Source organism: Pseudorca crassidens, chromosome 1 (assembly GCF_039906515.1).
Source record: "Pseudorca crassidens isolate mPseCra1 chromosome 1, mPseCra1.hap1, whole genome shotgun sequence".
NCBI classification, from domain to species: Eukaryota; Metazoa; Chordata; class Mammalia; order Artiodactyla; family Delphinidae; genus Pseudorca; species Pseudorca crassidens.
Window position 1 is genome coordinate 78,197,011 of NC_090296.1, and position 26,005 is coordinate 78,223,015.

Genomic DNA, 26,005 nt, shown 5'->3' on the forward strand with positions numbered 1-26,005 from the left:
GGGAGTGTGAGGGAGACTAACATCAGAGTTTGTGTTTACATGTGGATTCTGTTTCCTGAGTTTTCCTCCTTGGCTCCTTTTAGCACTTATGATCGAAAATGGCTAGGCTGGGGGTGCAAGGGTAGAGGCCGTTGACCTGACCACGGGAGTGGCACAACCTTGCGGGGTCTCCGAGGCGTGGGAATCTCAGGAACCGTGGGAGTCACGGACCTGCTCCCTTTCCCCGCATCGCTTCGAAGCAGTCCAGGGCGTGTGCTCTGAGAGGCGCCCGGGAGCAGGCAAGCTCGGGGCTTGGGGCCGGGGATTGGCTGTTGCCTTGGCTGTTTACCTTAGACCTAGCCTTGCGACCACCACCTCCTACCCGGCTGCCTGGATTTGCGTTGCCCAATAACCTAACCCCGCCCTAGCCAGGCTCAGCCGCTCTGCTGATTGAGCGCGGTCGCCTCCCACCCGACTTTGCCATCCGCCCGCCCAGGAGCCGCTGTGCATTCCCATTGGTCGTCAGCCCTGCCGATCAGTCCACAGCTTGCCTCCCCTAAACAGCCCGTCTGGCCGGCGCGTGCTAGGGAGGCGGGGCCTCGTGGTTGTGGGTGGGGCTGGGGCGGGGCCTCGACGGAGGCCGGCGCGGCGGCGGCTTCAGGTTCTGGCTCTGGACTCGAGCGTAGCATCCTCGCTGCAGCCGCTACCGCTGCTGCACCTGGTCAGGTAAAGAGAACCTTGTCTGTCCTGCTGGCGGTGTGCCCCGCCTCTTCTCCTTCCCGACCAAAGGTTGCCTGCTCCGCCTCCTGGGGCTTCAGGGCTCTCGGAAAGAGGCGTCGAATCTGTTTTGCCCGGCTACCTTATCTTCCTCCCCTTCTGCGTCCGTTCCTCCAGCTCCACAACTAAGAGGTTCCGAAGTGCGTTGTTGGCCCCCCCAGCCGGGTCTTCCTAACGCTCCTCACTGCAGAACTGTCTGTTAACTCCCAGCCCTCTTGACCCGCCAGGGCTGTCTCATTCGCAGCTTGGCACAGGGAGGGTGGAAGGGCGGGTGGGGGAGGGAGGGATGCAGCGCTTTATTTTGAAGCTGGATGTGTTTAGTTCTGAGGGGGAATACTTCAGTGGGCTTGGTTTGGGAACGGAAGCTGCTTCCTGGTTATGAATGGCAGTGACCTGAAGGATATCTATTGCTGCTTTGTGCTTATATTTGTAGGTGGCATTCACCATCACTGTTTTCTTCTTTCATCATCATCATCAACAACAACACCACGACCATCACCATCAACATTTCTCTTCCTCCATCAGAGCTCTCCAAGTTCTGCAAAAGCAGTCTCTGTTCAGGCATGTAAGTGCTGACCCCCAAATAATAAGCAATGACCTTGCCCCCCTGAGGCCAGAGCCAAGTCCTCCTTTAACTCAAGCACAGGCAGCTGGGAGCAGGGTGTGAATGGGAGGAGTTTCCTTATCCCCCTTTACTGTTGAGATTGCCACAGAAAACCCTTTGTTTTAATCATTCACACTGCTGCTAGCTGACTCCTGAAGAGTTTGACACTGGCATTCATACACTCCGGATGGGCAGAATGCAGAGTCCAGGACCAGTGGTACAGCCCTGTGCAGTATGGGTGCTTCATTTACGGAGAGGTGAATGTCCAGACCCAAGCCTTTAAGAGGACCAGGTCAAGTAGTTTAACATCTGACTTTATTCCACAGTGGCTCTAGTTGTACTAAAGCGTGATCCATGTTTGCGTATGGGGTATGTGCCATCCATGTGCTGTGTGCCTTCTTGGGGGAATCTAAGTTCCTGGAGAGAGAATTCGGTTGTGTTGTCTACAGCAAGTAGCATCTTATGGGCACACCATTGGTATTCAACAGCCGTTGCTCAGCTGTTCTTAGGGCTTACTACAAGATCATTTGGATCACAGGCTTATTAACCCTTATTCAGGAGGGAAAACAGTAAGGCTGAGAGTTGCATATCAGATTAACTGTCATTATGGAAGGAAGTACCTCAATAGTATATAAAAGTCCCAGGTCTCCTTGATCAATGATATCTAACCATTAGTCTCCTTTTTCTCAGTTGTGTTTATAGTGCAGTAGGACCCATGAATTAAATGCCTTTAGATATCTGCAGGAACAAAGGAGCAGTGGCTTCACTGGAGGGAAACAATGGGTAAAAGTCAGAGGGCGATATATCATAATGGTTAAACTCATAAACGTGTCACCTGGGTTCAAGTCCTGGATCAGCCACTTACTAGCTGAGTGGGTTTTGGCAAATCACTTACCCTTTTGAATTTTAACTTCTTGTCTATAAATTGGGGATAATATTACGTGCCTCATAGGGGAAGTTGTTGCTGAAATGCTCAGTAATTCCTGGCACATAGTAAGTGGAGAATGAATGGTAACTCTTATTAATAACACTTGCCAACAAGGATAATAAAGGCCAGTGTTCTGTCCTTAAAATGTACATTTTTACCCCATTGTCTTTCTCCCTCCTCTTTAAGTCTCAAAGATGATTCCAGTGGGGGATGGTAGTCTTTGGGGTCCTCCTAAGACTCAGAGAGGTGGCGTGTGTTTGGACAGATATTTCTCTCACCAGCTTGAGCAAATCCTTAGCAAGCTCTATTAAAATACATTAAAGATGTCGCTTTAGAGAAGGTTTCTGGACCTCTGGGCCTGTCCTAGGCGGCTCCTCTCTCCGTGGGTGTTCAGTGCGCTGACTTGGTAAATTGTGCTTTTTACAGAATCACTAGTGAATGCATTGGCTTCTGCCCAGGAGAAGCAAAACTACATCAAAAATGCCCCTGGTAATTGAAGAAACTCTAGCTTGCCAGCATGGAAGAATTTGTGTTTTACAATATTTTCATTCTCTAAGAATAATATGTTTTCCTTTGCCCACGTAGAAAACGGCAAGCAGTCACTGAACATCAATGTGGTTCAATTTTCTTATATAGAAGGAGAGGTTAACAGTCTTATCTGCTCTTTGGGGATACTTTGAAATTTAGAGTGTATTGTCAATTATATTAGTTATGGTATTTTTTGTTGTGCAGGATGGAAACCCAGCAGAAAGAATTCTAAGCAAAAATGAGCAATTTTGGCTAATGTAACGGAGCCACAACCAGAGTCTAGTTTTAGTAAGGAAGCTGGTCTGCCCCAGCTCCTGAGATTCAGATGCTTTTCTGGTTGCTAGCTTGTTTTCTGTCTCTTTGTCTCTATCTCTTTCGATTCTTTTATTTCTGCTCTTCTTTCTCTGTCTTAGCCTTATTCCTTCCCATCACAGACCTTGTCCTCTCAGTGCCTTCAGGAGCTCTGGATTCACATCCATCTAGCTCTGTAACCTAAGGATAACCCCCTTCTCCTCTAGTTCCAAAGTGAATCCCAGGGAAGAACTGTGATCCATCAGTCCTCGATCACAGACTTGATTAACTCTGTTTAGAATGAAGGTTTTGGCTAAGGGGATGGGGTCCCCTGGGTCCTATGGTTGTCTGGGGGTGGACCTCCTATCCTAACCTTCCTTCCTCTTTAGACATAAAATTGGTAGAGCTGTCTCCAGAGGAGGAATATGGCTGGAATGGGAGCAGACTGGAACTTGATGTGATGATGGTAAACATCCTTGACAGAAGATTCAGAAACACTCCTCTCCTACCTCACATACGGTGCTTCAGTCATTTTATGTCAAAGCTTTGGACTCATGTGTGTCATCCCAGGCAGTGGTATTTTAGATGATCTTGCTTTTATGGTTTTCCTGTTCAAACCTGACATGTAGGATTGTGAAAATTTATCAGGGATATTTAATAATATGCAGTGATTCCACTGTTGTTAGGTCATGTTTGGGGATGACTCATAACCTCTCGTTGGGACTTTGTTTAACAGGAGCCATTATTTTTAGAGTCACTGTGTTAAAAATCAGCTTTCTTCTCAGCAGGTCCCAGCCTGTGGGTTCTTAAAGTTATAGGCACTAATCTGATTTGCTTGATCTTGTAGAGATGCTAAACCATGGGAATTGTATCCTCATGGAGCAAATACGAGCTTGCACCAACAGGCTGGCCTTGGGAGGGAATTGAAACATTCCTGTGTTTAGTGTCTGCACAGAAGCGCTGACAAAGCAGTCGTTTGTATGCCCTGTAATATAATTACTAAAGTGGGAAGATGGGAAGGAGGCTACGAACAAGGACATGGAGGCTGCCTTGTCAACATATGAAATCAAGCCTCTGGGAAATGGACCATCCCCTCCCACTTAGGTTTCTCAAGATGTCTGGCTAGATGTATAACAAGTCCCTGAATAATCTGAATTTCTGTATTTCTTTAGGCTTTGAATGTCTAATACCATAGTTACCTATGGGGGTTGGGGAGGGGCGAGAGTTGGTCTCTCTTTAGGCCACTTCAACTCACCACTTTCCTGAAATGCCCTCTGTAATTCACTGCTGCAAGAAGTGGGCTACTGGCTAGGTTTTCTGTTCTTGCTCTTTTTTTTTTTTAACCAATTTATCTATTTCCTTACCTTAATTAAAACTGACCTGTATTGTATTCCATCTTGTTAGGGCTGTATCTGTTTCTCCTTTCTCAAGTGTCATAGATCATTGTTAAAGACCAACATCTTTCAAATTAAGCACTTTTTACCTTGGTCTTCTGAGTCACAGGCTATTGGGGGAAATATTTTGGAGGTAGACAGAACTTTTTTTTTTAACGAGAGAAAAACAAACAGAAGTTGATTAGCATGTGCGTGGAGCTTACATGTGGGAGCACCCCAGACATGAGTAGCTCCAAGCGGTGGTTAGAAACTGGGCTTAAAATCACTTTTGGCTAAAGGAAGAGGAGTTTGGGGCTTCTGGGTGCGGGAGGCAAGTTATGGGACTGTGACCTGGAAAGGTGTGGTAAACAAGGGTTGTTTAGTAAGGCTTGTTATGTGGATTTCAGTCTGTGACTTCTCCATTGATAAGAGTTAAGAGTTCTCTTCAGGGCGTGGGAGAAGGAGACAGCTTTTACAAATAGAAATTTCTTTTATAAATGTAAATTCCCTTTACAAAAGGAAAACGTGTGCACTGTTCTTAGAGCTTTTCCTGCATCTGCTGCTACTCAGTGGTATTTAACTCAAAATAATCCATACGCCAAAGAGGCATATTTTGCAGTAGCACATTCTGGTACCCCTCATTCGGCCCTTTGAAACTTCCCTTTTTCCAGGAAGTTTTATATCTCAAAATCGAGCAGGTAGCTGTAGAGAGATTCTGGTTAGGGTTTGTAAGATAAGACATCTACAAAGGGAGAGAGAAAGCAAAAGCAACACCATAGATTGGGACAACCTGCGAGAAAGCAGCAAAGGACAGATTTCAGCCATTTCCCTAGCTCATTGAATCAGCCTCTCAGTCTTGAAACAGGTCAGTCCAGTTAAGCAGCTGTGTCTCATTTCAGGGGTCGGTGGTATAGATGGGAATAAGGTGCCCCCTAAGTTAGGCCTCCCTGTGGTGTGAGAAATGAGGCACTTAGTAATGGGCATTTCACTGGGAACAAAAAGAAAACAAAGATTCATGGTGAGAACAAACTACAGACCCCGTTTTTGAGTCCAGCGGGCAGTTGGTCAAGAAGATTTCTAGATGCTGCGCTCAAAGCCTCCTTGATGGTGGAGTGAGGACAGGCAGTGGCAATTTGATGAATCTGCTGGTTTACAGTTTCAGTGTCTCTGGTGATGGCACTGGGTTTTCCAGTGAACATTCTGAGTGCCCTATCCAGCAACTGGAATGAAAGTTGCCTAGGCAGGACTTTTTAATATTCATGTGGGGGCTTCCCTGGAGGCGCAGTGGTTGTGAGTCCGCCTGCCGATGCAGGGGACACGGGTTCATGCCCCGGTCTGGGAAGATCCCACATACTGCTGGGCCTGTGAGCCATGGCCGCTGAGCCTGCGCGTCCGGAGCCTGTGCTCCGCAACAGGAGAGGCCACAACAGTGAGAGGCCCGCGTATCGCAAAAACATAAATAAATAAAAATAATATTCATGTGGGTCATCAGAATGTAGGCATTAAAGGACAAGTAGCAGATGCAATCAGAAGGCTGACTGAGGGGCAGGGGGTAGATAAGTCTGTAAATGTAGGGCAGGAGACACCATTATGTTGCTACTGTCAAGGCATTAATACCAACATCCCAGTAGGAGCGCTGTAGTGCATGTTTTTGTGAGAAGCGCAGAGAACACGAGATGACGCGCAGAGCAGTGTTTAGCAATCCAACCAACAGAACAGGGCATGGCTGCTCGTCTTTTGCTGCGGTTGCCTTGTTTTTGCCCACAGGAGTGTCTGTCCACACTCCTCCATGCTCAGATGCTTTCTTCAGTGATTTCCTCTGTGAAACACAGAAGGAAAAAGATGGACGTTTCAGAGAGAGGGAGAAACTGTCTACTTATGGGTAGAAGCTCACCCCAGTGATCCACTCAGCATGGTAATTTTGGTAAACCATCAAATTCCCCAAGCTTTGACATTTGCACAAAAGAAGTTCCAGTGAAATTCTCTGAAAGAACGGCATCACCTGTGGCCAAGAGAATACCCTTCTGAGCAGCACATAGATGATCACGGTGCCGCCTCGTGTTCCCTGAGAGCTCTTTCCGGTGTGCCGGTTTCTCTGAGTACTACAGAGCTGCTTTTTTGCTCTTCGGTGTTGTAAAGATTGAGCTAGGATGGGTAAAGTATTTTTGAATGACAGTTGCTGTCTTAACGTTGAATGATCTTTTTCTTCTGTGAGAATTACAACGGGGCAAATGTAGTTATGTTGAATGTGTTCAGTCCCTGGGATGTGGTAACTAAAATCTTTATTTGTCGATGTTTTCAACGGGTACATTGCAGCTCTGATCTGCTGACTGACTGAAAGCTCATCCCTGTGGTCTGAGCCCCGTGAGTACTAATGAAGTCAATGTCTCACCATTACCCCATGGAGCCATATAGCCGGTTGATGCTCTATTCTGAGAAAACTGTTCTCAGAGTCTGTTCGAAGAGCAGGCAGTGAACATGAATGTGCTTCTCTGTGTCCATCCTGTGCTTAATACAGGGGATTTAAGCTCCTTCCCTTGGTTACCTCTGTGCAGCAGGTAAGTGGTACTATGCCTCTTCGCTAGATGAGTGAATCAGGGCTAGGAGAGGTTACCATGCTTGCTTAAGGGTACGGCTGTAAATGGAACCTGGGTACTATTTACTCTACCTGCTGGACTTGCATTCCACCTTCTGTCTGTGCCCTCATAAGCCACAAAGAACATTCCTGGCTTTAGAATTTTTCAAACTTTCAAAGCAGAATAAACCATAAGTATAGTGCAGTATTCTGGGTATGGATTTAGTAAAAAACGAGGGTTGCTGTTTTTAGGCATTAAAATGATTATCCTTTCTCTTTTTAGATAAAGGCAGCCACTTTAGAAAATTTTCTAAGCCTAGTTCATATTTGGAAAGCTTTGCACATAATTTTTTAAAAGCCCACAGGTCTGCAGAAAACAGAATTCATCTGCAGAATTGGCATCCATCCTGTCCCCATTTGCCAATGTCCTCGTCTCCTTTTATCTCTGTTTCTGAGGTAGCATCTTCTACTACAGGAGATCAACCCGGCTTATGAATCCACTCTTTCCTACCCACCCAACCCCCAAATAAATATGAATAGAGTACATCACATGTAATAAGGGGCATTGTCCTTGTGTTAAGGTCACTTTCTGATTTGTCTTAAGCTGGTCCTGATTTCTTCTAAGCTCTGAAAACATAGGTTAATGTTAATTTTCTCCATGATTTGAAGAACCGAAACTCCATGATACCCTAGTGTCGTTAAGGAAATTGACAGATTGAAAAAAAATAAACTTACTGTTTCCTCAAGCAGCATTCTCTTCTTTCTTACTCTACAATTCTTGTACCCAAGTTGTCCTCTAGGTGGTTGACAAGATATTTTTCTAGTTGTACAGTGGAGAGAACTGAGATAGGGAGATAAAAAGTGACTTGGCCAAGGTCACTTATGGTCAGTCGCACAGCCAAGAATAGATCCAGGTCACCTGACTCCCTGGGCTTTGTTCATTACATCACTCAACCTCTCTTCAGGAAGAAATAGCCCTGCCAACCTCAAAAATGAAAGGATAGTCAACTCTCGGACTCAATTTTGGGGGCTTGGTCTTTTTTTAAATATTATTTTGGGTTAAAACATACATCAATAACTGCTAAATTGCAGCACTGTTAGCAAGATTTAGGATCTTAACTAAGGCAGAATTAGTTAAGAAAAACAAAATTCTGTATCTGTGGTCAATAATACTGTATTGTACACTTAACAATTTAAGAGGGTAGATCTCACGTTGTGTTCTTATCGAAATAAAGAAAATGTTGTAAAAAGATAAACAAAGTTCTGGTATCATAGTCACAAATTGGGCAAATGACAAAGCAAAAGGGGAGGTAGCTGAAGACTCCAAAGTGGTTGCTAGGGAGCTTGTGCTCAAACCACATCTGAGAAGGAAGAAATATACAGAAGAGGGGAGAAGGGGTATGTTGTCTAAGACAACACATATAGAGGTATGGCATGAACCCAGGAGAGCAGCATCAGGAAAACCAAGGTCACGAACACGAGGATTGAAAAAAATTGCTAAGGCAATTTTTAGGAGAGAAGGTTTTTAAACATTGCAGTCAGTGCATGATGTGTAGATCCTGCTGCTTGAATGAGATGAGGTCAGATTTCACAGAGAGGGAGGAAACAGCTACTCAATTCTCATTTTGCTCCTGTCTTTTCCATTCAAGTGTAGCGGATGGGAATCTCCATCTACAAAGACAGGTATAAAAAATATCTCATCTCTTTATTATTTTTTTTTTTACAAACCATATTCCTGTCTGTTTCAAGCCTCTTCCTTCTGGGAAGGTGAAAGACTTATTCTCAGTCCTTCTTAGGGTCCTAGACACGTATTCCCAGAGTTGTGTCAAGGCTCCCGGGAGCTGACAGTGGGGCAGCATGGGGAGAGGGGACCCTCTGGTCACTGAGGCATCTGACCACACAGGTTACACTGTAGCACCCAGTGTTTCTGCTCACGTGGTTGCCTCAGTTGCTGTTGCCCAGGTCATCTTTAGTTCGCAGAATTATTTTGGTGACAATCGTATGGTTCCTTCTGCCTAGGTGTACCACACACAGCTCAGGGGCTTGTGACCTCCCTGGGGACACTGCCAGGAAGCAGGGCCTGGATCCCTCCTCCTTCGGGATGCATAAGCCTACCTCTCTCCTTTGCCAACAGCCATCAGGGCTAATCCTCCATGTTTCTTCCAGATTCTCCATGTCCGTAAACCTCATTCCTTTTTACCTCCTTCAAGCACTTCCCTATGTTCTTCTAAGTGTTTGGGATTTTGGAAAACAAAATCCAAAAGTATTCTAAGGCTATTTCTCTTCTTCTCCTTGCCACGTGCCTCTCCTGATGCAATGAACACCAATTCTGATACCTGCCTTACTGGGGGAGGTCAAGCAAAAGGGGAAAATATAAGGAGGAAAGAAAAAGGAACATAGATTAATATCTCTGAATATTACTTTCCTTTAGAAGGACAGTAATTTGGGGTATCTGTCTTGTTCTCATTCATTTTCCTTTCTCTGAAAATGACCCCAATGGATATACAAGCATGGGCTCCGTATACACAAGACCATGTCCCTGGTCAGGACTGCTTAAATCAAGGATAGAAATCTGATCCAAGCTGGCCCAGTTGGAGTCTCTTCCCCAGGAATTAGAGTTTAGGATTGAAAGGTGGCACTGACTAGGAGTGAGTGGATTTAAGTCACAGAGAAGTGCTCCAAGGATGGCCCTTGAGCGCTGTCCCAGTGGATGTTGGAAGGCTCTGCTTCCTGTTCTTCCTGCTCTTGGCTTTTCTACTGTTTCTCTGATTTCCTGAAATTGCCCATGAATTTCATGAAACTGGATATGCTTCTCTTTGTTAAGGTAGCCAAAATCAGTTTCAGTTGCTTGCAACCAGGAGTAATTTAAGAGTGCTCTTCAAAATTGCAGAGGCAGAGAAACATGGTGCAGGGGAAACTGAAACTCAAGATAGACAAAGAGATAGTAAGATAGAATCTAGGTATTTAAGATGTGTTCATCTAATGATTTAAAGTGACCGTTGCAAGAGTTACATTTGTAATCCCGGAACAACTTTTGGCATTTGTTGAGGAGCCGTTTTTAACTGCGTGCACGGCTTTGTAGTGGAACCTGTGGCACATTAAAGAACAGTCAGATGGTATGCAAGGTTTTCAAGGATGAAAGTGTTTCCATTTGAGGGCTTCTTGAAGAGACCAGGGTGGTTTAGTCAGGGTGAGATGTCTCAGGAAACAGGACTGGCTTTCAGGTGCTTAAAGGACTATCGGAAGAGAAGTTGTATTTACTCATTTCAGCTCTGGAAGTAAGAACAAGCATCCACAGAAGGATATTAATGGAAATGGATTTTAACTCAGAATAAGGGGATTTTTTTTTTTTTAACATATAGAGCTGTCTGGCATGCTGTGAGATTTCCTTGTAGGGTAGAGAACAGTTTGCCATAGAAGAGTTCAAGCTGAGATTGGATGGCCATTCACAAAGGTTACGATGAAAGAGAGAAACCAGAATTGGGATGGAACGGGTAACTTCTAAATTTCCTTTAAGTCCAAGATTCCATCATTTTCCATATAAATGTTATTAACTCCTCGGCTTGAAAAATGCCGACCCACATTTTGACAGCATGCAGTAGGATTTAAAGCACTTTGCAAATATAGTTTTTTATGAAAAATTTCTTCCTTCCTTTATTAAAAAAAAAAACCCTAAAGGCTACAAGCTGTCATTGAAGGAAGACATTTCCAAAAAGTAAGAGAAACAAAAATGTATTTTCTCTTCTCTAAATTGGAATTGACAGTGATTAACGGTTTCACAGCCAGGTGCTTCACTGAATTGAAAAAACTCTCTGTGATATTAACATAATCATACAAAACCCAGGGAATACTGAATTGCATTGTCTCTAAATTTCTAAGCTATAAGAAACTGAGTAGATCCCTTGAGTTATTTTAGGGAATAAATCAGAATCCCAACTCTTACCCCCCAAACCTTTAGAAATGAAAAAAATGTTACCATAGCACATTCTGTTAAAACTAAACAGCTCAGATATTTTATCCACCACGCTCCACAACACTCATATAATCTAGTTCCTTTCACAACTCTGTGACCCTTTGTGTATTTAGATCATTATTCTTAACTAGAGGGTAAGAACTGGGTTATTCTAGTTTATCATTTACCATAGCCAGCAGATGTTGACATTCAGTAATCATGTCTTAAAGAAAAAGGGACAAGGAAAGCCACTTAGTTTGAAATCCTGGTCTTACAGACTCCATCAGACATAGTCTGACATCATGAAGCTTTTCATAATCTCTTTCATAATCTCTTAGTCTTCATGTAAAAACCTTGGAAAATGTAAACACACATATAACCATTCGTTAGCTCTCTACTCTGTTTATTTAAGTGGATTACATTTATAAAGAGCATTCAAAAGAATCCAGTCTTTTCTCTTTGCAAATTGGATTCTCAAGTCATTTTAAAGACAACGTTTCCAACATAATTAAAAAACATGCTTCCTACCTATTTTAGAGTCTAACTTAAAAGGAAAGAAACATAATCATGAACGCAGACTCTGTTGTACAACTCTTTTAAAACTCATATTTGGAAATGTGAAAAATACAAAAGGTACCAAGAAGAAGATAACAATGACCCATATTCCCACCAGGAAGAATTAACTACACTCGGTATATTCTCTCCCCCTGTTTTAGGAAACACACTAAAAAATATCATATATGTTGATTATTAAGATTTTAAATAAGGCAGAAAGTTACAAAGATGACAGTTTTAAAAACTCATCTCCAAATTACAATTCCCATCATTAACCTTAGTGAATATCATTTCAGACATCTGTCTATCTATTGATCTGTCTATTAGAATGGATGGATACTTAGGTAGAAATACTTTTATAAAGATGAATAGAAAAAAAAAGATGAATAGAGATGCTATTTATAACAAAATGATTAATTAAAAAAAAATTCAAGCAATTAAAAGAAACAATTGAAACTAAAGAATGGTCAAGCTTCAAATAATTTTACCCCTTTTCAAAATACATTATTTCTTTAAAAAAATCTCTCTATGGCTAAAGTATCATGAAAAGTATTAAGAAATCGGAGTCCTTGTTATTAATTATATTACCGTTTATATGAGCTTTCTTCCTCAGACAGTATCAATTGACTTCCTTTTTCGAAAGGTTAACACTTCAGAAAGTTCCTCCCTTCCTCACCTCCAGAGTGTTATTAGATGTTATTATTATTTCTATATTGTTCAGGTCATATATTCTATTTTGCTATGGGAATGTATTTTGAGAGTTGTTTTGTGCTTAAATGTTTGAATGTATACAGACTCTGGGAGTGATATGGTTTTTTTTTTCTGTTTAAAATTTATTTATTTATTTATTGGCTGCTTTGGGTCTTCATTGCTGCGCACAGGCCTTCTCTAGTTGCGGCGAGGGGGGCTACTCTTCATTGTGGTGCACGGGCTTCTCACTGCGGGGGCTTCTCCTGTAGCGCAGCATGAGCTCTAGTAGTTGTGGTGCACGGGCTTAGTTGCTCCGCGGCATGTGGGATCTTCCCGGACCAGGGATCGAACCCGTGTCCCCTGCATTGGTGGGCGAATTCTTAACCACTGCGCCACCAGGGAAGTCCTGGGGGTGATATCTTTGTGCTTTACTTTCAGTTATTTTATCTACTGTCTGATAAACGACAGCCACTAACTGGACACAATGATTCATCATCCCCAATACTTAGGGTCTCCAAAGCAGTGTGAACCATTATCACTCATCACCAAAAAGTCGTTGAGTACCGTTTGGTGGTAGGCATTGCTGAACGCTGAAAATTCAGGGTTGAAGAGCACATATTCCCTGCTCTCGAGAATTGAGAGCAACCAAAGTATTTTAAAGTCCTAGTGTGTTGGCTCCTTGAAAGTGCTTCGATTACTTCTTTAACCTCAGAGCCCATCCTATGGCCTGGTATTCCATAGGCCCGCAATTAATACTTGTTCAGTTAAATGGGCCTTTATGTACCAGAAACTGTGGTGAGTTAAAAGTTATATCTAGGGCTTCCCTGGTGGCGCAGTGGTTGAGAGTCCACCTGCCGATGCAGGGGACGCGGGTTCGTGCCCCGGTCCGGGAAGGTCCCACATGCCGCGGAGCGGCTGGGCCCGTGAGCCATGGCCGCTGAGCCTGCGCGTCCGGAGCCTGTGCTCCGCAACGGGAGAGGCCACAACAGTGAGAGGCCCGCGTACGGCAAAAAAAAAAAAAAAGTTATATCTAATTTTTTCTTGACAACAAATCTATTAGGTAGGAATTTATTGTCTCCATTTTATAGATGAGGAAGCTGAGTCACAGTCAGTAATATCCCAAAGTTATACAACAGGATTTAATTGTAAAACTCATTCTTTTTTCATGACACCTGGTCATGTATGTTGGAAGTCATAGAGGAAAGAGGCATATGAACTACTGATTATAATACAGTGGGATGAGTAATATAATAGTGTATATACAGTCCAGAGGTTAAGAGGCTGCTTGGTGGTGAATCTCCACTCTACCATCTATTTGCTGTATGACATCGAGCAAGCTCCTTCCCTTCTCTAAGCCTCTGTTTCCCATCTGTAAAATGGGATTAAGAGTGGGAATATTAAATGAAATGATTCGGGTCAAATGTATAGTGTAATACTTGCCACAAGTGCTTGAGAAAAAGTAGCCTTTCATATTATGTTTACAAAGTGCTCTGGAAGCTCAAAGGAATGAATCATTTTTTTTTTCCCCCTGGATTTTCAGGGGAGGGGACACTTGTGCTTGGGTGTGCTGGCAGCATAGGAATTCACTGGGGGAGAGGTAGGCGGAGTCTTGGAAGAAAGAGAAACATTAAACATAGGACTGGAGATCCTGCCGAGTATTTGCATCACCCTATTCAATTCCTGAAACTTCCTTCCTTCACTTGTACATCTCAGGAGTGTCCAAATAGGAGTATCTGTGTTTAGAAAGGCTGACTTACAAATAGTCCATTGTATCTTACTGGACCATCTTCCCATTGAGAAGGTGAATTAGTCAGTGTCTGTACAGCTCCGAGGAAATGTGAGGTGACAGGGAAGTTTCAGGGCTGTTGGTCCAGTAGGCCAGGGGCCATTCCAGGCCAACTTAAGAGCACCTGTTGGTCCTCAGAAGAAGCCTGCCACCTGTCTGATATTCCGGAACAGTGTTCCTCAGCCTTGTTTTCATTGTCCTTCTCCTTTAGACTTTTCTCTAATTGCTCTCTCCACCCCTGCCATGACATGTTAATAGCACAGATAACTGCATATCTGGTTTTATATTAGTATGTGTTCTTCCCTACTTCATACATACAAAGAGTAAGATTTTTGACCCTCTCCCCAAGAACCAACTTGTGTGAAACAGACTTCAGAGGGCCTTCTCAGGTAAGCTGCTGGGCTGGAGCTGACCCTGAACTTGAAGGCTCTAACTGATGTATTTTTCATTATGCTTTCAGTTGTACTTCCTCAGCGATCCCTACGGCACCAGCTTCCCAACTCGTCTCTCTCTCTGCTTCCTCGCGTGCCCTTTCACAGTCAATTTTCCATATAGCAGCCCGGGTGACCTTTTAAAAATGTAATCAGATCACGTCTGTCCTCTGCTTAAAATTCTCAAATACCTTCCCATTGGACTAAGAATAAAATCTGGACTCTATTTCATGGCCCCCAAAGTCTACCTGATCTGTTCCTGCCTCGCACTCCAGTCTCCAAGTGCGGGGGAGGACGCTCATGGACAGACAAAAGCCATCCGGCAGGAAGTCACAGGGTTTTGCAGCAAGGAGCTCTCGGGGCGTGGGGATGACCGCTGGGAGGGTGTGGGTGAGGCTATGGGCGAGCAGGGACAGCAGTGGCTACCACACTGGAGGGCACAGAGAAGGGAATTTGTGTGCTCCTCAAAGTCAGGAAAGACTTCTCTGAACAAGTGACAGTGATGGAACCATGATATGAAAGATGATTATGCGTTAACTGGGTGAAAGAGGGATGGCATTCATGGTCTGAGCAGAGAGAACAGCATGTGCAGAGCCCACGCAATGGGAGGGAGTGGTCGGCACGTGAGCCACTGGCAGGGAACTGTGGCTGCAGCAGGATATGAAATGATGCTGCAGAAACAGGGGGGGTCCTCTTCACACAGGGCCTGTCCGGCCATGTTAAGGGCTGCAATCTGTCTTAAGAGAAAGATTGCCACTGAAGGGTTTTGACTGTGTGACTAGTTGAGGAGGAGACGAGGTCAGATTTTGTTTTCAAAAGATTGCTCTGGTTGCAGTGTGAGTGTAGACCAGTTGCGAGGCACTGCAGTGGGAGGGTGGCCAACTGGTGCTGGTTTTCCTGGATACCTGGCTGGGTTTAGCACTGAAAGGCTTGTATCCAAGAAACTCCCCCATTCATGGGCAAGTCCACCCGGCTAGTCACCCAGTGCTGGGCAGTTGTTCAGGTGAGAGATAACGGGTGTCTCATGAAAGATGCAGGATCGTCTCTTCCCTAGATTCACATCAGAACAGAAAAGGTCAGCACCATGAATCCCTATTTCTGAAAGCCCCTTAGAATTGGCCTCGCCAAATATACAGGCAACACAGCAATACACACACACACACACGCACACACACACACACACACACACATCCCTAATGTGCAAATTGCTTTAGGTAAGCCTCGATTATTTTTCCTATACAGGCTGAGTGGCATCACGTTTTTGACATCTCAAAGCCTGGAGCCTGCCCAAGAGAAGGTCAATCTAGGTAAGAAGTGGGGCTAAGTCACTGCTGCGCCTTGAACCTCTGCTCACTGTCAAGCTGTACCCTTGCCCTGGGCTTCTACACCGTCTCTTCACCCCCAACTTCCTGGTTCTAGCCTTGCTTTCCCACGCATGCTGTTAGACCCCCAACCCCACTAAAGCTTGTTCTCTGACCATGCTGTACTGCAGGGCACTTTCGTGGTCCCCAGTTGCCCCCTAAAGAAAGTAAAGAGCTCCATGCTTAGATTTCAGAGTTGTCTTCCCCCACCCCCTTATCTCACCCTTCCCACTTTTTTCTAGCCCCTGGAGGCAGAAGATGTTTGTTACTAAAACATCCAAAAGAATTGAGGGAGGAATGTTGCTACTCCTACTCCCACTATGAATAGCTAACTGGGCCCACTATGTGCCAGGCGCTGTTTTTAAACACTTTATATATGTAGTTACTAATATTTGTATTAATAAATGGATCACTCATTGGACAGACCTTTATTGAATACCCATGATTTTCTAGTTAATCGCTCGAGGATAGGACATAGCCGGGAACAAACTCCTCTTTCATGGTGGTTGTGTTCTACAGTATGTGGGGAGAGACTGAGTAATCGATGGATGTGTAATGTGGCGGATGCTAAGTTCCATGGGAGAGACGCATCTGGGAGAGGGCTGGAGAGTGACATTGGCGTGGGCACTTTTTCATGTCGAGTCACCTAGGAAGCCTTTTCATGAGTTGTCATTTGAGCAGATACCCGAAGGCAGCCAGAGACTGAGTCATAAAGATTCTGGAAAATTTCAGGCAAAGGGAACAACAAAGTGTATATATATATATATATATATATATACATACACACACACGCACACACACATACACACACAAACACACACACACACATATGCGGCTTATGGTGGAATCCTGAAATCATACCTTTCATTCTTCTCTCAGGCACTAGTCAAGGTTTCATGAATTCATTTCTCCCCTTGTTTAAACTCCTGGAGCATCAAAAAAAAAATCTCTTTTCTTCACTTTTTATATTTCCAACTGTCACTTTGATCTTTAATGGAAATTTTGGTATTAATCTAGTCTTTTACTCTCTAATCTTTTTGCATTTTTCATATTTTTCTCTTCTTGATACACATTTTAACGATGGAAAGCCAGTTTTGTTCCTGATAAGGATTTTTTTGGTCCACTTTAATTGTGTGTTTGGAAAGCAAAGCTCAAGCCATCGTTGATCATTATCTGGCTACAAATAATGTGCTTGAATTTCCAGGCAGAGACACGGGTGGGACCTGTGTCTTCACATAATGATACTTTAGTCCACTATTTACTGAATATCTGCCATCTTTGAGGCATGTGCTGTAGGGAATACAAAGATGGTGATGACGACAGTCCCTTCCCTTAGAGAGCTTTTGATCAAACAGGAAAAATGAGTCACAGAAGGTTAATTGGCCATTAGAGGCAGGGTGCGTTGGGAGCCTATTCCTGGATAACGTGGGTCTGAATCACAAAATAATAATCGCAATTACTTTTATTGTGCCTACCAAGTGTCAGACACTGGGTTCTCAATGCCAGTAGGTCTACCAGGTGTCATTATTACCTGTACTTTAGGGATGAGAAATTGAAGCACATAGAGATTACATAGCTAAGGTTACCATGCTGAGTGGAAGAGCTGGGATTTGAACCAAGGCAGTATCGGTCCTAAAGCTGTGCTAAGGGAGGGGTGCCTTGAAACTTAGAGCTATGAGGCAAGGAACCTAAGGACATCTGAAGTCTGGGTTCATGGGCACCATTGTGATCAAGCCAAACATTCTAACAGAGAAGGCCAAACAGGTTTGAGCCCCAGTGCAGGACATGGATACGTCGTAGTCTGGTAAGAGCCCAAGAAGGGCCTCAGGTTGAAGACTTTTGCCTTTGTGCATGGGCCAGGAGAGAGGAATTAAAGCACCTCTTCAGCTGATACATGTTAAATGCCGAACAAAGGGTTTGGACCAAAGGAGAAAAGGCTTTATAAGTGCTGGGTGGAGATATCACTGTGTCCTGGGTCTCACTCAAGCTAATAATGAATTTTCTTTTATAATAGAGGTGGAAATAGTAAGCCTTGATTAATCCCTCTATCTCTCACCCATGTTAATTTTACATTCAGTCCTACTTGTTTCCCACACTTGCCTTGCTCTCCTTCTGGTTCTTGCATGACTGATGGAAGTTTGGTTTCTCCCCCTACTTGTAAATTTCTTATTCTGTTTCCTTTGCCTACTTTCACTCCTTACCGTCATGTGGTATCTTTTGTCTCCAGAAGTCTAGGTTCTGATTCCACATGTGCCCTGAATTTATTCTACCTAGAAAAGTAATTTGGAGAGTGGGCTCCATTTCTCTGCAGGGGGATTATGAAATTGCATTGAAAATAGGGAGAATAAAAAGCTATTTTACAGATGAAGACCCTGAGGTGAAGAGACGTTTAAGTGACTTACAGAAGATCATTCTCTTAGCAACTGGCAAAGCTGGATTTGAGCCCAAGCCTTCTGACTGTGAATTCACTGTTTTTTCTTCGGTCTGCGCTGCCTGGGTGGAAACTCTCTCACATGAAGGTTGATCAGTCCTGGACGAGTTGTACTATGGGGTGGGTGCTCCATATTCTATGACTAAAAGAAGAGGAATTAGTGAATGAGTGGTCTTCTGAATGAGGCTTGGTGTCCCTGGTCAGTCCTATAAGGGATTTTCAGAGCTAGGGCTCTGGGGCAAACCATCTGGGTTCAAATCCCAGCTCAGCCACTTACCAGCTGTGAGACCTTAAGCAAATTACCTACACTCTCTGTGCCTCAGTTTCTTCATTACAAGAACAGGGATAAATAATAGTACCTACCTCATAGACTTTTTTGCCTGTGTGAAAATAAATGTGTTAAAACAGATAAAGCCCTAAGAAGAGTGCCCAGCACGTGGTGAGGGATCACTAAGCAAGTAATTATCTATTTAATTAACTATTTAATAGTAATTAGCTATTGAAAGAGCTAAAGCTATTTACCTTGGGTATCTAAAGCTTTTGCTTGAGAGCCAAAACTTACAAACACTCTTGGTACTCCTAAGTTGTGTCTTAGCTGCAGGCAGAAGCATTAGGATTTTGTCAGTGCTGGGAAGACCTCTGACCGAATCAATACCGCTTCTATTTAAGTGAAGCTGAATTCCCTAAATTGGCTCTACAGCCTGTCATTACCTTTGACAGGGCAAGCCTGCAAATGGAAATACTGTGTTGGCTAACCCATGTAGTCAAAAGTTGAATGATTTCTATCTGGTCATATTTTGAAAGTGACTTTTCTTAGGGACAGGAAAGAAAATATATTACGAGTGAGGGGAAGGGAAGCAGAAGAAGGGTGGTTAGAGGTGCCAAAGACAAATTCTCCATCCAGAATGGTGTAGAGGAAAATGTCTGACATATAGTTGGCCTCCAAGGAATGATTTTTTAAATGGAAAATGTGCCATTTGTTTTGGGGACCCTCCAGCCAGGTAGCTCTCTCAAAACTCCCTCAGCGAAGTCCACTTATCTCTCACATCTGATCAGATAAGTTGCTTATTTAAATAAGATTATGCATGTGAGATTCTTTGAAAAAGTATAAGGCGCTGTGGGATTTTAAGGCACTGTAGCCTCAGCTCAACTCTGACAATAATAAATAAACATTCCAACTGGGGCAGGACCTCTCGTTTGAGGGGGATGCTATATGGGTAAGAATTTCTTGATGCTTTTGACATCTGTGGGAGAATACGGCTAAGTATGTGTGTATGGGGTAGGCAGGTAGGTATTTGCAGGGCCTCTCTGCTTTGGTGTGAACTAAATTTTGACCTCACTGGGGCCATACTTATCTTCTGGTTTCTAGTTCCCAGGCCAGCAGATATATAGCAAGCACTATGTGAAGTGTTCTAAGCTTAGCTTTTGAGGACTCATTTCTTCATTTAAAAACAAGGGAAAGGGCTTCCCTGGTGGCGCAGTGGTTGAGAGTCCGCCTGCCGATGCAGGGGACACGGGTTCGTGCCCCGGTCTGGGAAGATCCCACATGCCGCGGAGCGGCTGGGCCCGTGAGCCATGGCCGCTGAGCCTGTGTGTCCGGAGCCTGTGCTCCGCAACAGGAGAGGCCACAACAGTGAGAGGCCCGCATACCACAAAAAAAAAAAAAAAAAAAAAAAAACAAGGGAAAGAGGAGAAGATGTGGAAAAATAAGGGCTACCTGCCTTCTTGAATTTCTTATGAGAAGAAGTAATAAAAGAAGGAAATATAAAGCACTTAGAAGATTGAGGAATTTTCTTCTATAATGTCAATTCTCTCCCTAGAAATAACCTAGACAATCTCTATGATTGAGACTCTAGTTCTTAAGAAAGTTCTTTCCTTTGAAAGTAATCTAGTTTTATTAATTAAAGCAAGTATGTTGTAGGAGAAATTCTCTCCATCTGAAAGATCTGCTCAGTTTCACAGGCTCCTGATCTAGCCCCATGGGTCCATTCCCAAATTTTGAAACAGAAATCATGACACAGTAGAACTGTTACAGTTTGCTTTTTGAAGCACTACAGTGTGGAATGCGGAAATGTTTCTGATTGCCCAACCATTCTGTAAGTCCAAATATGGGTCAGTTAGCCATACACAGGGATATTGCCATCGGTAACGTTCATATAGTATGAGAGTTGGGAACATGCAGAACTACATGATATTTGCTCATTTCATCTCATGCCTCACAGGAATCTAGATATACTAGATTGATCCCTCAAATACCAGTAGATCAAATTCTGGGTTTTATGGAATTCAGTGGTCTAATTAACTGAACCAAGAACATTTTAATGATTATTGGGATCTACTGTTTCTGTTGGAAATGAAAATTTTATGATGTCGAATATTATGGAACATAGCTTTAAAAGAGCAAAACCTCTTTGCCTTTCCAAGAAGAATATGTACCATAATATTCTTACGGTACGTATACAAAAAAATAATACTAGCTCAGGATGGGAATATTCTGAAGTCCAACTCATCCAAGTACCCAGTCTTCATGGAGGTAAAACCAAGAAGACCAGGTAATGGATTGAACTCTGAGAAGGGGTAGATATTAAGGAAGACTAATAGGTCTGTGGTACTGGATTTATAATGGTTTAATTTCCTCAGAATCTCTATCAAATAGTCATCAACATGTACTTAAAAATGTCCAATTATAGCAAGTCTTCCAAAGAAACCCACTCCATTTGGATGACTTTGATTTTTCCCTTCTTTGGGGTGGGAGCCGTATTTATCATTGAGTTTCTTCTCTTCCTTATCCTTTCTGTATCATTTCCTCCTTCTTCACCCTGTGTGGACTTAATAACCCAGCAGTCACTTGTTTATGGGTTGAAGTGAGGCCACAATGATAACACCTTAATATGGTGAATCTTAGTTTTTCCTGTTTACATAGGACTTCTTCTACCTCTTAAAACATCCCCAGTTACTTCCTGGAGCCTCATATATGCTCGGCCATCAGACCAGTCATACTGTCCCACAGCCTTGTCCTGGCCTCTTCTGCTGGTCCCCTCTGTTAAAACGACACCCTGATGAACACAACAGGCTTCTGTGATGGCCTTCTGGAGTTCTCAGGGCACCGAAGGAGATGGTGCATGGGAAAGAATGGCTCCTTTTCCAACCCTGGCCATGCTCTCTCACCCTGGCCCTGAAGCAGCACTGCTTGGTTTCACAGTCTTACAAAGTCTTTTATGAACACAAAGGATTTTCCTACCTCCTTTCCTCTGTGGGTCAGATATTGTCCCTTTCTGTCTGTTGTCCTCATCTTTCTCTCCCTCTCCTCCTGTCCCTTACCTACAATTTCCCCTCTCTCTCCAGATTCCTATAACTAAATATGTCCCCTTCATGCCTCTTGTCCCTCTGACCCCCAAAACTTCTTCTGTATATCCGCTCATATAATAAACGCATGAGGGATTCCTGGTCTGTCAGTTTCACAAAAAGGTGGACTGGATATCCCAGGCCAGCCGCAGGTTGGTCACTCTGCTACACGACAGCTTTAGACATGTTTTTCAGCTGCTCCATCATTTTCCTGTGGGATGTGTGGTGTTGCTCTTTTATTGGAAGATCTCTGGGAAGGTCATCCTTGTACTAACTGCATTATTTCAGTGATATGGCTCCTCGCGTCCACACTATTCTCTTCCTCCTCAAGGTCACATTCTTCCATTCTCCATCCTGTATATTTTCCTCCAGCTTTATTGAAATGATTTGCTTTCTCTTTTCCATTTCCCAACGTTTAAAATCCTTTCTAATAAGCTAGAGTATTGAGAGCCAGTCTTCAAGCCCCTCCTACTCGAATTTTCTGTACTGAAAAGACTGTGGACTTTGGGGTTACACTGACCTTGTGTTGAAGCCCAACTCTACAACCTCCTTCTGTGAACGTCATTTATTATGATGTATAAAATGAAAATAACAACCTTATGAGGCAGAAGATAATTGCTAGAGTCAAATGCGATAACAAAGGCAGACTTTCTAACTCAGTGTCAAACCACATAACCAGTGTCAGTCTCCTCTCCTTCCCTTTTCCTTCCCATCGCTTGGTGACAAGTTGCATTTTGTTGTACACTGGCTGTGGTCCATCGCTGCATGCTAATCCTCACGACACTCCCGCGATATGTGGCGTGCTTTCCTCATCTTGCCATCCTGCTTCCAGGCTACTAAGTATACAGTGGCCTCTGCATCAGGTTCGCCATGGAACCTCGAGTTAGTATGTGCACTGATCATTTAGCCATAAATCCACATGTTCCACCTCTTTGTACCTTAGTAGTGGTGTCAGTTTTTCACTGATACTGTAAAACCTGTGAGCACCTTAGATACATCATACATGTTTCCCATTTGAATCACTGTGTTTTGCACACTATACATATCCGTGCGTTATGATGACAGCTAGTGATATAAACACACAATTGTATAAACGACCACCTTTCTAACCACATTTGTGAATGTGTTCAGTGTACAGATTTTACTGAAACACCGTAGAATTGAAGAAGAACTAACTGTAATTATGGTTATAAGAGTGACATTTTGGGTCTGGGAATGCAGCTGCAACTGAAGAAGAGGAATGGGGAAATGTTGCATCCTGTCTCCCAACATCAAGATTTAAGAAAACCCCATAGTTCATTTTCCCTTCATTAATAATTAGATTCCAAGACCCATTGGTGGAATTAAATTTACATGCCCAGAAGTTATTTATATTATAAAATGTTGGTATTTACTGAAATATTTCATGTTCCAAAACATACTTTTAAAAAAAAATTATTTATTTATTTTTGGTTGTGTTGGGTCTTCGTTTCTGTGCGAGGGCTTTCTCCGGTTGCGGCAAGCGGGGGCCACTCTTCATCGCGGTGCACAGGCCTCTCACTGTCATGGCCTCTCCCGTCGCGCAGGCTCAGTAGTTGTGGCTCACGGGCTTAGTTGCTCCGCGGCATGTGGGATCTTCCCAGACCATGGCTCGAACCCGTGTCCCCTGCATTGGCAGGCAGATTCTTAACCACTGCGCCACCAGGGAAGCCCCAAAACATACTTTTTAGAAGAATAACTCGAATGCTGTAAATCCGTTTGTCTCAAATAGGCCCCCCATGCAGCCAGCGGATGTTTCTCATGATGATGTCAGGCCCAAGAAGGATTTTCTTTTTTCTTTTTTTTTTTTTTTTTGCGGTACGCGGGCCTCTCACTGCTGTGGCCTCTCCCATTGCGGAGCACAGGCTCCGGACGCGCAGGCTCAGCGGCCATGGCTCACGGGCCTAGGCGCTCCGCGGCATGTGGGATCCTCCCGGACCGGGGCACGAACCCGTGTCCCCTGCATCGGCAGGCGGACTCTCAACCACTGCGCCACCAGGGAAGCCCAAGAAGGATTTTCTTGGCAAACGCTGATCTTCTTAATCCATACAGAATTCCCCCAACTGTAAAACTGATTTATCATGAAAGTACATGCCCACTTTAGAGAACATTTTTACTTACTCTGATGACAAAAGAGTATTTAATAGTGTGCTCCCTGGTGGCCTCATCTGATTCACAGATTTACTCTGCAATTTGTGAGATAGAAATTTGGGCTAATTACAACTTTCTATAAAAGGCTGCAAAAAAACATTATGGAACTCCAGGCCTTTGTGTCCTTGTAATTCTACATTCTTATTACCATCACAGACCTATTTGCCGTGCTTATTGTATATTTGCTTTTATCTCAACTTGTTTTTGAAACTTGTCACAGACAATGTAAACTCTTCCTGACATCAGAACTGTGCTCAGAGTCCTTCAGTTCCCAGGGGTTCCCTTGTGTGCTGGTAAGGCGGAGGGATCTATCTTTCTGTTAGACAGAAAGTAGTGAAATTGAGAGATTTCTTCATGAAGACTATAATTTTATGATTTTCTATGTATTCCTACAGTGTCACAATGTCAGAAGGAAAGCACTAAGCTAGGCTACACTGCAGAAGCAGAATTTCTGCCTTTAAAACTCTGATTTGACTATGAAACCATAAGCACTCCCATCAGAACACTAGCCATTTGTCCCAACATTCAATTTCTGTTTTTTGTAGCATACATTTATTTGTTCAGCCTTGAAGTTTTAGCCATCTCAAATTCAGAAATGGTCTTATTAAGTTGTTTTATGTTTTTCAAAGGATTTTTTTTTGGATGTTATTTGAATTCCAGGAACACAGGAGATTTCTAGAAGCAGCATGAGACTGCTGTAACAAGTTATTTTGGGCAGCCATCTATACCTCAAAACTTTAGCTTCATCAGTTTCATAAGTATATACTTATCTTCATCTTTATTCTCTCTAAGCCTGCCATTTGGATAGGTGAGGTCTTTGACTACTGATACAGTAATATGCTTTTTATGTTTCTGCCTTTCAATTGAGGTCAGTTGACAGATGGTTGAGAATGAACTTGTGGAATCATCCTGAAATGCTTTTACAATTATATGCAAATGGTGTGAAAACTCTTAGACCCCTGTGTGACATCCAGCTGTAGGAACTGTGGCCATGAGAGTTTTGCATAAAGTAGTGAAATTCTGAATGGCAATCAAATGGGGAATTCTCAGAGCAACACAGTTTATTAAAGGAAGATATGTTTTGAGCCCAATATGGTACTTTTCCCGTTGCCAAACCTTTGGGTCCAACTGTAGCTGCTGTGATGTGGAAAATCTCTGTCTGAGGACCTGTTGAAATTAGAGATGACACTTTAATTCTTTTAAATTCAAAAGTCAGAAAATAGGGACTAGTTAGATATTGTTTAAATAGTCCCATTAGAAGTTTCCAGCCTTCTGCCAAAGGTGGGATTGATTTAAATGTTTGAGCAGACATAGTTCCAAGTGTCCATACCCACAGCTAAGCTCCTAATCACAAGGGGGACTGCTTCAAAGTCTGGGGGTGCTCTGACATTTTTTTTTTTTTTTTTTTTTTTTTTTTTGGTGGTACGCGGGCCTCTCACTGTTGTGGCCTCTCCCATTGCGGAGCACAGGCTCCGGACGCGCAGGCTCAGCGGCCATGGCTCACGGGCCCAGCCGCTCCGCGGCATGTGGGATCTTCCCAGACCGGGGCACGAACCTGTGTCCCCTGCATCGGCAGGCGGACTCTCAACCACTGCCCCACCAGGGAAGCCCCGCTCTGACATTTTTTATTACACCTCCTGCAGTCAGAACTTACTGACATTCAATCATAATTCTCTTAACTTCACCTGAGGCAAATTTAATGGTGATGTCCAATTTTAACCTTCCTCACCTTCTCTGGGGCATTGTGGGATAAGTCTTTCTCTAGGCCCTAATAGAAACATTAGACCATGAACAGTAGCATACTTTTAGGACAAAGAAGAATTCTCAGTAGGAATTATGCAAACTTTACATGCTCTTTTTCCTTTCTGCCAGATGGATAATTAACATTCTGGCTGAGGGGCATGGCATTCACTTGCATGATCGCTGTAATCTCTTAACCATCTTTTAACAAAGAGAAAAGAAATAATCCTATGTAAAGGTCTCCTGTGAGTGTCCCATAACAGATTCATCATCTCTCCATGAAGTTTTGGAATATGCAATATTTTGTAACTTCTACATGCAAACCTTTAAGACATTCAGGCTTGGATTCAATTTTCAATTCTTGAGACTTTGGGTAAGTTACTTAAGCTTCCGTGGTTCTCATGGGTATAGAGGGAGTATTGTTAGTACTCTCATAGATCTGTAGATCTCATAGATCTGTGAGAATTAAATGAATGAGGCATAGAAGCAC

The 26,005-nt window shown here is 43.4% G+C and overlaps 1 protein-coding gene across 3 annotated transcripts in view; it reads left to right on the forward strand.

Moving 5' to 3' along the window:
* The first annotated feature begins 605 nt into the window (after positions 1-605).
* The window catches only part of FMN1 (formin 1), a 444,603-nt gene continuing 419,203 nt past the window's right edge, over positions 606-26,005 (forward strand). For all 3 annotated transcript variants that reach the window (XM_067742229.1, XM_067742240.1, XM_067742249.1), the window contains exons 1-3: positions 606-705; positions 1,190-1,321; positions 15,712-15,776. The gene's annotated coding sequence lies outside the window, so the exon portion shown is untranslated. The remainder of the gene's footprint in view (positions 706-1,189; positions 1,322-15,711; positions 15,777-26,005) is intronic.